The following is a 4,744-nucleotide window of genomic DNA, read 5'->3' as shown; positions in this document are numbered from 1 at the left end:
TTTCGAAAACAAGAACGAAACAAACGCCTCCCACGGCTTACCTGGGGGAGGAGGCTGCGTGGGAGGCCAGGGACCCCTGCAAGACTAGCCCCCAGGCGTCTTCCTCAACCACTTTTCTTCAGCGCCTCCCGGACCGCCCCTTCACAGCTGCCCAGGGAGACGCCTCCAGCCCAGCCCCCTGTTCCATAAAATGCAGAATAAACGGGACAAACCTCTGGGCGGGGGCTGGGCGTCCAGGGGAGGGGCCACCGCCCGCTCGGCACAGAGCGACCCCCGCTCACAAGGCGGAGACCGCGGAGGCTCAGGGTGCCCAGAGCGAGCCTGCGGAGGAGGAGGCTCTGAGGAGCGGCTCTCTCAGGCAGCTGAGGAGGAACTGGGCGGGACCCCCTAGTCCGCCTGGTCGCCCCTTCCCGCCCCTCCCCGACTGCTCACGCTCCGACGACTCCGGTGCCTGGCGGGAGATTCCGCCGCCCCAAAGACCCCAGGGAAAGGCGGGGCTCCGTGACGTCACCGACACTTCCGGTCAGAGTCTTAAAGGGCCAGGCTCCAAATACTCCTGACTCGTCCTTTCTTTTTTTTTTATGTTAAATGTTCAGTTTATATTGACCATTTGATGCATTAAAGGAAAAATCTGAATAGAAAAGCATGGAATAGTTAATATATTAATCATTAATTTAGCACTCTGAAAATTCTTTCACTATCAAACCTGTTACCAAGAAACCATTATATCTTCCGACAGATCATTTGAGCTTCTCTGTAAATGAGAGCATGGGTTTAAATTTCATAAATGCATTGTACAAAAGAGTTATATATCAACTTAATACTGTAAAATAAAGATAAAGGATATCAAGCTAACAATTTGTTTATTTTATTTTTTAATCACTGAGTTGCCTAAACATAGCTTTCATTGAAAAATATCATTACTGCTCTTCTCAGTTCGTAAAATTAAGAATTTATATAGTGTCTCATAACAAGTCTCAAAATGGAGACGTTACTGGGCCCACTGGAGCAAATTGATGAACAATGGCAGGACAGTGTTACAGTGTTACAATAGTATCTCATAGACACAGGCACACACATTAATGGCATTATGTCATTGTCCAAGATACAGAATAATTTAGCATGCTTCAAACCAAAGCAAGTTACCCACACTGCTGAAGTGTTTGCTATGTTTTATGGAAAAGCCTCTCCATTGACCAGAAAGAGTAGAATTCTTTTTGCTGTCATTGAATGGAATATGTCACTCGTAATAACCAGGAGACAGAAGGCAAAGGAAAGGAAAGGGAGAGGAAAAGAGGCTGGGGGTGGGGAGAGAGAGAGAGAGAGATAGAGAGAGAGAGAGAGAGACTGAAGGAGAAGTCAGAAAAAGGGAAAGGGAAAGAAAGATTGATTCCTAATGAATGTATAAGTGTGCTCTGTAATTTATTTTTTCCTCCAGAAATATTTTCCCTTTGAGAAACATACTTCCAGTTGAATGTTACTGATAGTACCTTTATAAACATGATTTTACTAATAAGACTTCTGTGTTTTATTTCGCCTATTTTCTTCATTTGATAAACTCCCTTTCATCCCCAAAGAATCATCTTTTTATTGACGCCTACCTTTTCTAGTCTTTTCGGTCACATGAGGGCTCCTTTTCTTTATTGTTGAGGCTCTTTGCATCTCTCTCATCTCTTTGCATCTCCCCCACTTAAATAAATGGTACTAAGACAATATCAACATCTATATCAATCTATGTATACGTATATATATATATGTATATATACACATATAATCAGTTCCAGATAGAGGAAGAAATTAAAAATGAAACATATAAACATACAATTTTTTTAAAAAATGAGAAGCATTAACATTTTACATATACATAGTCATCACTTCATAAAATGAATTGGGAGTGGCTCTTTTTTTATATTCAATGAATAATTCATGTAAGATTGGAATCATCTGTTTTTGAACATTTGGTAAAACTCACCTGAAAATCCTCTAGAGCCTATTATTATTTTTTGTATGAAAAATGTATGGGCACTAATTCAACTTTATATAGGATCATTTGGATATCCTCTTTCTCTTTTAAAAAATTACAATAAATGCATTCTCTAAAAATTTTCATGTTTTACGTAAATTTTCAAAAATATTTACATTTGTGCATTATATCCCTTAGTAGATTTTAATCTCTGTTGACCATTGACCATTTCAATATGTCTCATTTATATTCTTGTTTTATTTGTACCTTTGGGGGAACCGGTGGAGCTTTCTTTTTTCAAATTTTTTTTTAGTAGTTGGAAGAAATAGCTAAGAGGACGAAGAACCTCCGGCTCTGGGCACATCTCTTTGATTCCACTGTTCTTCCTGCATTAACATATGCCTCAGAGACCTGGGCCCTACGCAAACAAGATGAGAACGCCATTCAGGTCTCCCAAAGAATAATAGAAAGAATAGAAAGAGCTATGCTTGGAATATCACGTTCCACTCAAATGAGAGAACGAATCCGGAGTTCTGACATCCGTCGACGATCAAGGATCAGGGACGCTGTCTCATTTGCCAAGGTGTCGAAAATCAGATGGGCTGGTCACGTAATGAGATTTAAAGACGACCATTGGACTAGAGCTGTTACTGATTGGATTCCACGGGATGTCAAGAGACCGCGTGGCCGCCCACCTACCAGATGGTCAGACTTCTTCCTGAAGATCATGAACGATCGGTTTGAGGCCCTTCATGTTCCCAGAGCGAACAGATGCCATTGGGCTACACTAGCACGCAACAGGGACAAATGGAGACGTTACTGGCGCCCGCTCGAGCAAATCGACGACTAACGGGAAGTTAAGTGATTAAGTGATTTTTTAGTAGTCGGAAATGTATTACTCATGTTAAACAATTTTTTTATTTGGTTTATCCCAATTATTTATTTGTTTTCTATATCATTAATTTATGCTTTTGCATTTATTATCACCTTTTGAAAAATTTTACTTTAGTTTATTTTACTTCTTTTCCTGATTACTTTCTTTAATTACATAAATTACTTGCTGAATTTTCAGACATTAGAAAAACAAATGTATGTACTCAAAATTATAGATTTCCCTCAAGCAGCTTATAAACTTTATCTTACCAATGTTGAAATTCAGTATTTTAAAAACTAACTTTCAGAGTCAGAGAGGTGTTTTAGGAAGTTAGGCCTTGCATGTGTTTCTAGTTTTCCCCCGGCATCAGATAGGCCCAATAACCTTCTTCCCAAATCCTAGCACACTAGAAGTGATTTCTGAGCATAAAGCCAGGAATAAGATCTGAGCATAGCTGGGTGTGGCCCAAACCACAATTCCTGGTAAAAGTGAATAAATAGAAACTAAGTACTCTCAAATTTCCATTTTAGTTTCTTTTACTCATGAGTAAATAGAAATTTATTTTTTACTTTCAGGAATTTGTGTTATCTCTATAACAATTATGTTCTATGTTTAATCAGGCTATATGATACCAGCTTTTATTTTAATTTGTTGGTACTAATATTAGTTCTGGCCAGTCATTGTAAGTATTCTCTGTGAGCTTGAGAGAATGTGCATTCTACACTGTTGGCGGACAGTGTATTGTATGTACAACTGAACTTATTTTACGAATCAAGGATATGTCTCAGTGATAAAGCATGTGTAAGGACTCAGATTTGATTCCTGGCGCTTCTAAAAATAAAATAAATAAACGAACAAGTTTATTGCTTTTTAAAATATTTTGTATCACAACTCGTTTCGTTTGGGGGGTGAGTGTGGGCTTTCCAGTAGCAACCAGAAAAACTGCTAGACAAATTCTAAAAGAGCTGTAACACTTTTAACTAATTTCTTGATTTACCTATTAGTGATGATAGAATTGCCCACAAAGACGATGGTGTTAAGTTCTTCACATAAAAAAAGTGTCTGTCTGTGGCAGAGGCAGACTTGGGGTGGGGTTGGAAAGAGGAAAATTGAGGACATTGGTGTTGAGAAGTGTACACGGGTCAAAGGACAGGTGTTTGAGCATTGTAATACTGAAACTCAATCATGGACAACTTTGTTTTTCTCACGGTGATTTAATAAAAGAATTTTAAATACTTGAAATATTTTGAAACTACTTTATTAGGTGCATTTAAGTTGGAATTGTTAAATCTTTCTGGTAAGTCTGAATTTTAAATAATATATAGCAATCATACTAATTTCATTTTGTATTTATTATCTTCACAGGGCAAAGCCTGGCAAGCCACCAGTGAGGTATTCAATATGCAAAAAACAGTAACAACAAGTCTCACAATGGAGCTGTTACTGGTGACTGCTCGAACTATTTGTTGAACAGCGGAGGACAGTGCTACAGAGCTATTTATTATCTTAAATTCTGTTTTGTGTTGTATTAATAAACTTTCATTGACGTTCTTGTGGGCTGGAGCGATACCACAGTGTGTAGGGCGTTTGCCTTGCACACAGCCAACATGGACCCGAGTTGGATTCCTCCGCCCCTCTCAGAGAGCCCGGCAAACTACCGAGAGTATCTCTCCCACATGGTAAAGCCTGGTAAGCTACCCGTGACGTATTCAATATGCCAAACACAGTGACAAGTCTCACAGTGTTACTGGGCCCTCTTGAGCAAATCGATGAACAACGGGAGGACAGTGACAGTGACAGTGACCGTTCTTGTGGATATTACTATATATCTTTAGATTTATTGCTAACATTTCCCCCTTATTGTTTTATGTGTTTTTGTACTTAAAAAACACATGCAGCTTAAATTT

At 39.1% G+C, this 4,744-nt stretch overlaps 1 non-coding gene across 1 annotated transcript; it reads right to left on the bottom strand.

The window, feature by feature from the left end:
* Positions 1 to 3,751: 3,751 nt before the first annotated feature.
* Positions 3,752 to 3,813, bottom strand: LOC130042565 (U7 small nuclear RNA). The gene has a single exon (XR_008795254.1). It is a non-coding gene; the product is annotated as a U7 small nuclear RNA (small nuclear RNA).
* Between the last annotated feature and the right edge of the window lie 931 nt (positions 3,814 to 4,744).

Source organism: Sorex fumeus, unplaced genomic scaffold, assembly GCF_029834395.1.
Source record: "Sorex fumeus unplaced genomic scaffold, SorFum_2.1 ptg000103l, whole genome shotgun sequence".
NCBI lineage: Eukaryota > Metazoa > Chordata > Mammalia > Eulipotyphla > Soricidae > Sorex > Sorex fumeus.
This window is presented reverse-complemented; position numbering and strand designations above follow the sequence as displayed.